Source organism: Pundamilia nyererei, unplaced genomic scaffold (genome assembly GCF_000239375.1).
Source record: "Pundamilia nyererei isolate P.nyererei 1_Seehausen unplaced genomic scaffold, PunNye1.0 scaffold00026, whole genome shotgun sequence".
NCBI classification, from domain to species: domain Eukaryota; kingdom Metazoa; phylum Chordata; class Actinopteri; order Cichliformes; family Cichlidae; genus Pundamilia; species Pundamilia nyererei.
This window is the reverse complement of record NW_005187427.1, coordinates 3,542,331-3,552,058: the sequence shown is the minus strand read 5'-3', so window position 1 is coordinate 3,552,058 and position 9,728 is coordinate 3,542,331.

The following is a 9,728-nucleotide window of genomic DNA, read 5'->3' as shown; positions in this document are numbered from 1 at the left end:
ATGAAATACACAGACACTGTTTGCATTATAGGTTACGCCCACAAAAAACTCCGAAACCTTTTCCTGCTCAGAAGAGTTCTACATGTTTAGCAACCACAGGATACTAAAGAACAAAAGCAGAGTTATCTCGACCCCCTGAAAATGAGTCACGTAACTTTTAAAAAACTATTTTTAACTGTTGGAATATAAACTGTGAATTAAAGTCTCTAGTTTTAACGTCTAAATGCAAAAAAAGATATGTCATGGCGACAAAAGCTCACCATGAGGAATATAATTTATGCTATTTTGAGCATTTAGTCACGTTCATTCATAAAAACACTTCATGCTGTGTCTGTACACCGCAGCATATTGTACGAAGGGTGCTCTCTTTTCCTGTTTTGCTTTTATTCAGATGTTGCAGCAGAGATAGACAGCAAATGCAGGAAAGAACGAGGTGGAGCACAAACTCAGCTGCTAAGGGCATTTAAGCCCATGTGGTACGTGCCCCAACCTATCGTCTTTTTAATCTGAAATCTGTGGTGCATGTGTTGTTTTGTCTGGCTGTGTGACCTTCTGAAAAATGAAATCGAAAATCAGCTGCAGGTGGTTCCTCTGAACCGCCGGATGTGTTGGCGAGCAGCTTGAACAGCCGGCCACAATTAATTCGAAAAATATACAGTGCTTAAGAAGATCATAAAATATTTAACAGTCCACATTTGCATTAAAAATGTAAGGCTCATCCTCATGAATGCTGCGCACATAATACTGTACTAGTGCGAGTGGATAATATTTTATTTTAAAGCACCGGAAATCTCAAAGGAACATAAATTTGTGTCTCATTTGAAAGCATTATGAGACTCACCGGGCGAGCAGTCCCCTGCGTCTCGTGTGTGTGTGACTATTATATATCTGTATAAGTACTTTGCCTGGACAGCAGTCTAATTAGCTAAATCAACATATTAAAATTCAAATATCAGAGCATCTAAGTTTGTGTTTCTCTATATGAGAGCACTTTGTTCTGGCCTAGTTTCCCCTCACCCATTTAGGAGATGTCAGTTAAGTCCACAAGCCTTCATTGCTGCTGGGGTGCTCCTGCTGAGCTTAGTACATATAATATTCAAAATACCGAGCACAGTTCAATTATTTAGAAAAAAATGTCTGGGTTAAGGGATGCGTCTCTCGCTCCCTCTCTCAGGGAGCGGCTACAGAGGAAGCATAATAATCAGGCTTTCTCCACAAAACAGAAAATATGACTCAATCGTGTCCTGACCTTGAGTTTTCATTATTTACATTATTTCAGGACCTCATTAGGTCATAAGCTTACAAATAAATTTATCAACTTCTGCTTTGTTTACCCTGCTAGTATTTTAACATTGTGGACACCCACTGAGCCAAAGCAGACAGCGGCTTACGACTCCTAAGCATAAAAACATATGCGCACAGACTAACGTGAATATGTGTGGACGTTCATGCTTGAGCACATTTAAAAAAAAAACATGCACAGATTTGAATTGATTCAGGCATTCAGATGGTCAAACACACACACACACACACACACACTCCGATCTTTGTCTGTGCAGCATATTTACGACAAGGCACTCTCTGTTTGGCTGTCCCAGTGAAACTGGGGCAATGGGATAATCCCTGGTCAGATGTCAGTCATATTTAGGAATGGATGCCAACACACTGTGTGCTGCAGACAGCAAATTGTACTCTTTGAGAGCAGGGATTAGTGGGAGATGATGATAAATACCAGCCTGGATCTGTTACATGTGCACTTGCTGCCTGCAAATGTGTTAATTTCATGTCTTCGTGATTTGGTTTCCTTTATGGTCTGAAGCTGCCAGCATTGGCAGGATTGAGTTTAACTGTCTTTCGCAGCTCTCTGATCGCTGAAAGGAGAAATTTAAGAAGTTAGCTCGAAGGGTAGCGGCGTCTGCCCATTGAATCAGATTAATACTTAGAACAGAGCAGTAGGTCTTATCTAATCAATTAATCCGATAACACCTTCACTACATCAACATCATTTTCTGTTGGATTTATTTTGGCTCATGTAACATTTAATACAACCAAGAATAATATAAAATATGAAATTTAATTGTCATTTTTCATCAAATTGGGAAAGTTGACACTAGCCTCAAACACTTTTTCATGTTATTTAAATCTCTACTCTGGGCTCGGCCCTCATTAAAAGTCAGATCAGCAGTGGTCTGAGATAATACGACTTTCCACACCCATCCATTGTCCTCTTCTTCCTCTAATTATCCTATAATTGGGTCTTTATTCATCAGCATACAAGTCTCCTCGCATTATCACTTCACCTGGTAATGAAGCCCAATCAGGGAGGAAGAGGGACAGAGGTGAAGTAATTTCTCTGTCGTGATATAGTGTGAAAGACCGAGAGTGGGGAAGTAAAAATGAGCAAACAGTAAGCAGACAACAATCCAAAAAACAGTACTCCAAAATGAGCACAAACAGTGAGAATATATCTTAAAGACAGAATAGACTATATATACACAAAGGGGACTGATTAGGGGCAGGCTACAGGAGAGGAACAAGATACAAATGAAAGCAATTATCACAGGCAGAGGTTGGAAAAGTACAGTCATTTGTCACTTACAGATACATACAGATGCTTGAGAAACTGCACAGAAGCTGTTTGTGGGTTTGCTGATATTTAACTGTTTGAAATGTTGCACTTGAAATGACCTCCCACTTAAAAAATCTATGCTGTCTTTATGCTTATTCCGCTTCAGTAGTGTTACCTAGATACTGACGTGCTGCGACCACAACATCTTGACATCTGCACTTTGAACACCATTGTGCAATATACATAAATTATATGCTTGGGTTTTTTGGCAGCTTTTTCATCTCTACATCTTTTAGATGCACCAATGCGATTGCTTTTTACAGTATTGTTGCTTTTATTTAAATGGGCTTGATGTCGGGAAGGCACACAGTGATACAAAATGACAACTCCCCTCAAACGTGTTAACTCTAAAGTAACAAAGCTGTTTTGAAAATGTATGAAGTAGGGAGTACTGTAGTTATGTGTTGTGTTAAAATGTACGCAGCAAAAGTAGAAAGTTGTAGGAAAAATAAATATTAAAATCAATTAAAGATACCTGAAAATTCTCCTTGATTATAGCAACAATGTATCTGTATCGTTTTACTTCCTATCTCACACAGGTGAAGACAATCAGGGCGTGGCACACATTTACACAGAGGGGAACAAACAGGAAGTAAAACTAACTTATAATTATAACTTATAACTCGTTGTTTTTATAATGTTGGGTTTTTTTTGTCAATGTTTGTTTTTACAAAGTCAGCCATGTGTTACAATATGCTTTTCTCCCATGTGAAAAAAGCATCTTCTACTTGGTTCAAATGCATTTATTCACATAGCCATAAAAGCTCTCCTACACAAACAGCACAATTTTCCCACTTCATTTGACATTCGTTGTTGTTTTAGTGATTTAGTGCATTTTTCACTTACCATTTCTTCCACCCTTGAAGATAAATAAATTCAGTGCAAGGAAGAAGCCAGACTGAATTAAAGAAAAAACAACAACACATGGATCAAAAGAGGGCAAAATGAGGGCAGGGTGAGTCATAGAAGACTTTATCTCTGAGAAGGGAGGTGGCTACAGAGTGAAAAGGTGCTCGAGTTTTACTAAAGAAAAAAGGAGAGGGGAAACTTTAAAAATTTATCACTGAGGATAGCTGTAGTTGGACTGAAATCGTGCGCGCATGAATTCGAATACGTTGTTGGGGTTTTCAAGTGTCCTTACACCAGCTACAGTCAGTATTTTTTATAATAAAGTATAGTATTAAGTGAATATTTCAAGCCATGTTGTTGGACTTACTTTCATCAGTTGAATGCATATCAAAAAATAAAAAATCGTTTTATGTACAGAAAATAACCAAAACCGTTGCCGTGTTTTACCTCTTCCAAGGAGGGAAAAGGCAAAAACTGTAAAAAATAATAAAATGGCAGGTCAAAAAACAAATTCACACTTATGTTATTGGATGCAGTTTTAAAAAAGTTGTGAATATTCTTGTTGCCAGGATTTAGGATGATTCATATACTTAACTGTAACGTGCTGGAGCTGCTGCTTTTTTATCTCAAGATCACATATTTATTATTTTGCAAGCCTAACACTTCAACAATGTGTCTGCAATCCACAAAGAAAAGAAAAGATACACTTGGTTTAGCTTTTGTTAATATTTCATCCTGTGAATGAGATAAGAAATAAAATCCATCAATTTTGAGGTTCATCATCAAGCCCAAGGACACTTCCATGTGTGGACTGGAGGCAACGATGGTAAGTGGACTGGTACTTGTGCTTTTCTAGTCTATTTGAACACTCAAAGCACTTTCTTACCACAAGGCTGCCGTGGCTTTACCTCCAGAGTCTCTGCAGGCTGAGAAACTCTAGCTCAACACCATTGTTGCATTAGTGGACAAAAAACAAAAAGGCATTTTCTGAAGATAGTAGGACATCTCCTTTGGTCCATGTTTTTCTTTGAACTACGCTGAATTTGTACAGCATATTTACACATAATTAAATAAAAAAAACTATGTGCATTTAAAATTATTTTTTAACCTCCTAGGACCTGGCATCCACATATGTGGACATCACATTTTGGGTTATTTAGACCAAAATACTCACTTTTGCTCTACAAGGGCCTGATATCCACTTACGAGGACATTATACTGCTACTGTTCTATCACAATTTTAAACGAATATCCTCAAATGTGACTCTTTATTTTTCTTAAAAACAAAAATAAGGTAAAAAAAAAAAAATCTGGTAATTCTTTGTTTTTACATCCATCGGGTCCCAATCAGCCCAAATATCAAAGAGAAATTAAAAATGCATGCTGTGGAAGAGTTCAGGTCTTAGGAGGTTAAAATAGAATTATTGTGGTTACCAAGATATTTTCAAATTTACTGTTTCACAAAAAAGCTGACAAAATACTAAAGCACATTATTATGTTTTGATTAAGATGCCACATTTTAGTTATTTACAATCATTCATGAGCTTAAAAATTAGTTTCAGTATCTGAATGTCACGGTTGGTTAATTTCTCAATGCATGCTAGCTAAAATGTGGGCAACGTGAATTCACTTTGTTCAATAAGTTACAATTTCATTTAGTTTCAAACAAGCTTTTGACAGATTTGTGTTTTTTCGTTTTTGTGACAGATGGTCTAATAAATGAGTAAAGCACTGCAAATGACAGAAAAACATTCTCACTCATAACCTTCCACTTTTTTGCCCCACCCACTCTGACCTGTGCCTCCACATTTCACCTATAATCAGTTTGTAACATGAATATGACCCCCTATGAGCAAGTGCTTGGGTGACAGTGGGAAGGAAAAACTCCCTTTTAGCTGAAAGAAACCTTCAGCAGAACCAGGCTCAGGAAGGGGCGGCCATCTGCCACAACCGGTAGGGCGAGTTTTTAAGCCTAATCTTAAAAGTAGAGATAGTGTCTGTCTTCCAAATCCAAACTGGTTTCATGGAAGAGGGGCCTGAAAACTGAAGGCTTTGCCTCCCATTCTACTTTTAAATACTCTAGGAACAACAAGTAAGCCTGCAGTGTGAGGGTGTTATGGTACTACAAGATCATTAAGATTATTTAAAACCTTGTATGTGAGGAGCAGGATTTTGAATTTGATTCTGGGTTTAACAGGAAGCCAATACAGGAGAAATCTGCTCTCTCTTTCTAGTCCCTGTCAGGACTCTTGCATTTTGGATTAACTGAAGGCTTTTTAGGGAGTTTTTAGGACATCCTGATAATAATAAATTGCAGTAGTCCAGCCTGGAAGTAATAAATGCATGAACTAGTTTTTCAGCATCACTCTGAGACAGGATATTTCTAATTTTAGAGATGTTGCACAAATGGAAGTAAGCCATCATATTTGTTTAATAAGTGCATGGAAGGACATAACCTGGTCAAAAATGACTCCACGTTCCTCACAGTGTTACCAAAGTCATCCAGGTCTTTATATTGTTATGAGAGCGCAACATAAACTTTGGGTCCTTTACTGTAGTTAGCGATCAGCGCAGCACATGCCGCGTCCTATGTGAAAGAGCCTTAAGCAGAAGAAAACGGATAAATGAAGTTAAATAATTACCAAAGGGAAGGTCACATATGAACAGACAAGAATTGTCAAGAATTTTACACGACATGCACAGAATTTTAACCAATGGAGCAAATTAGAGAATTTGCTAAGTACTATTATGAATATAATAGAAAATGTACAGTATATTAGCAATTGTATAAACAGCTGATATTTCAGTTTTAAGTCATAGTTATCCACTAATAAGGTAACATAGCTCTTGCTACTGACAAACATTCAGAAAAATATGTTTTCATCAAGTAAGAAAAATGATGGAGGGAGTTAATTAATGCCCAGCAGGCTTTGACGAAATGTGCTCTGTCAGAAAATATCAACATCTCAGGCATGCCGGCTATCACCGTGTTCACACCTAGCAAAAGGAGACTATTTATATATTACACAGATCATTCAGAACTTATCTCTGGCATTACTTTTCACCACACTCGACTCATCAAATTATGTGATGAAAAACATTTGCGGCATTTAATTCCTTCTGAAAATAATTTATGTTCATTCATATTCAAAACTGCAGCTCTGAGAACAAACAGCTGAACTGCACTTTGAAATTAGCAGACATTTCTACTACTGGTTTTTTTTTTTTTTTGAGAGCTTCTTAACATATCAAGTAATTTGTGGCATTTAATCACATCTGCCTTGAGGAGCTGTTCTTTTCTGATCCAATTGCCTCACTTGTTAAGTAAGCCCAAATTACCTAAATTTAGCTGAAAAGGTCTACGTTAGGCTGAAAACGTCTGTGTCACTCAACTGGAAAAGCTGTAATTCAGCAGGGTAAATGATTAGTCATTGATAGGATGACTTTTGTAATTAGTTTACATTCATATTTGTGTATACTGTAGTTGTGCGTCATGTATTTTTAGCAGCTTGCATTATATGATCTGGAATGGTGCACTGGGATCTGTATGTTGATGCAGCAAGATTTATGACTCAGCCAGCAGGTCTCGCGTGATAGGAGGTCATGAGAGATGCATTCTTTGATGTGAGCTGCATGACAGCTCGGTCCATCGAATAAGGACATTTTTCTGACAGTGAAAGCAGCATGCAGTGGATACAGACATGTCCTGATTTACACGCCAGGCACATGCAGGACCTTCTTTGACAGACTGCCTCTGTCTCCTGTTAACACACATACACAAAAGAGGAAAAAACCCAACAGAGGGATGAAGTGCTCTCATCAGTCCAACGGTCCTGAGGCTGACGTGACTGACTGTCTGGATGCATCCAAATAAAAACTTAAATTCACTCAGTCCTCTGCTGGAGAGTCTTGGAGGACAGCTGTATGTGACTTCCTTTTTTGTGGTACTGTTGCCCTTTCTTCACATTAATAAGTTCCAATGTGTGCTTATCTTTGCTCTTATTCTGGGAATAAAACAAAAACATAGAAGATAAAATGGTCCTGCATACCAAACAGCAGTCCGGACATGTTTTCTCTCTCTTACCGTAAAAATCCGATGTGACTGGTGCCACACGCCTGGAGTGACTGGTACAGTCAGACTCTGATGCAGAAGTTCACCGTATTTCTTCCTTCGCAAATACTTTTCATGTTACGTGAAATGTCACAGAAACGAGCACGGACAATCTCGCAGAGGTCAAGACATTTTTAAAAACTAATACTTCCTATCAGTTCTTCTGGCACAAGAGGAAATCTCTTCCCATTCCTCTGAAAATGTCAAGAAACTACAGGATATGCTCGCCCATTTCTCCTGACACACAAGCCAGCAGCTGAGGCCACTTGACAAAGTACATCTTAATTGGTTTCACTTGGCTTCACTATTAAAACGGCATGAATGCATTGTGAGGTGGTTCCTCACTCAATTCTGTGTGAGTGTCTTAAGAAAATCATTTACGCCGAATTTGCAGCTGTGTGTCTTCTTAAGGTCAGCATGTGCTATGAACTCAAGTACTCAGGGTACACCCTGAGTCTCTCTCTTTCTCTCTCTCACACACACACACACTGAGGACTCTGGTGTCTGCCTGACCTCCTGAGGCTGACACAGTCTGCAGACTCTGAATTGGATGGGTGCATCCAAGGAGAAACTGCAGTGCAAACATTCTTGTGCTGACATGAGTGATACTGGAGAAATCACTGTCCTTCCATTCATTTATTTGTGTTATTTATTCTGTTGACATTTTCCTTTGCTGGAACAGATTCATTTATTCCACCCAAGCATGTATCAATTGATCAACAATTAATGTTATATTAAGACAAACAATTATACTCACTTGACAGTTGCTTTGAGCCGTTTAATGCATTAATCCTTTAAACCTTATTATATGGAAATTTTGATCGCACACGGCACATATAGTGTCTGGTGTTAACAGAAAAATCAATAGAATTCTGGGACACAATGATCATCACCAATAATCCTTTTTATTTTCATTTCTAAATAAAAAAGGGATAAAGAGATCATGTGTAAGAATTAACATGGATGTCAAGTGGCAGTTTTTTCCCATGATGCAGATCTTAAAACTGAGATTTGTATCCTTTTTCATGCTAACATATAAAGTGAATACACTTGATTTCACTCTATCAAAGAGAAGGTGAAGAGAATTTTCTTGCTTTTGTTTTTACGACCAAAGGTGATGAAAAGGAAGCGTTACGAAGCCAGATTAATGACTCACTGATCAAAGTCAAAGTGGCTTTCATTTTACCTGGAGAAATCACCATGGTAACTTATACTAAACACATAACGTGGTCGGGAGGGATATTCAGAGTTTTAAGTCCTGAAGTGCCACGTTTCCACTTTGTTATAGAAATGTATAAATATTTTTGTACTCTAATAGAAAGTGGCCACTTTCATGAGTAAATCATATATGTTTTTACTATTTCTTTTCCATATGGGAAGTGCAGCTACCTGAACACACGACATGAATACCTACGTATTATTTTCACTTTATAGTCAGCGCTCTAATGTGCAGCCGTCATCTTAGTAACAACAGCAGCATAGAGAGTGCACTCAATGATTAAATAATGAACTGGAATTAATACATTTATTTTACCACTTTGTGATAAATCCCAAGATTAAAGATTTTCTGCAGCATTAATCTTTTGTTTTATTTGCAACAGTGTTGCATTTACAATCATCGTCTGATAAAGACTCTGATTGAAGTAGGGGGCACTCATAGGGATCAGTTTGTGTCTGCGTATAGGACTGATGATTTCCCAGGAACTGAGATGTGCTATTTTTCAGATAATTGACTGGTCATTTTGTACCTCTTGATGTCTACTCAGTAACCTAACCTCTGAAGCACATTAGGTTTGCAGCAACTTAATCAAGTAAGAACTGAACTGCCTTTATAGTACAGAAAACACAGGACTAACCCTGAAGTTACCTGGATAAAATTAATCCTGCTTTGTGGTACAGCCATCTGAGAAACTACTTGATGTTTTTTCTAGTTTTCATAAGACTCTCAGCAGTGAATTTTAAATTGTGCTTGAAAGGATGGAAGATTAGATGGTAAACATTCAGTTTTGTTGTATTATCTGGATTGTGGAAAATCATGTTGTTTTTGATAAACATAACCTCCATCAAGGACATTGTGTTTTTGGTAGTGTTTGCAGGCATGTGTGTCATCATTCTGTGAGTAAACATGAACCCCCCCCC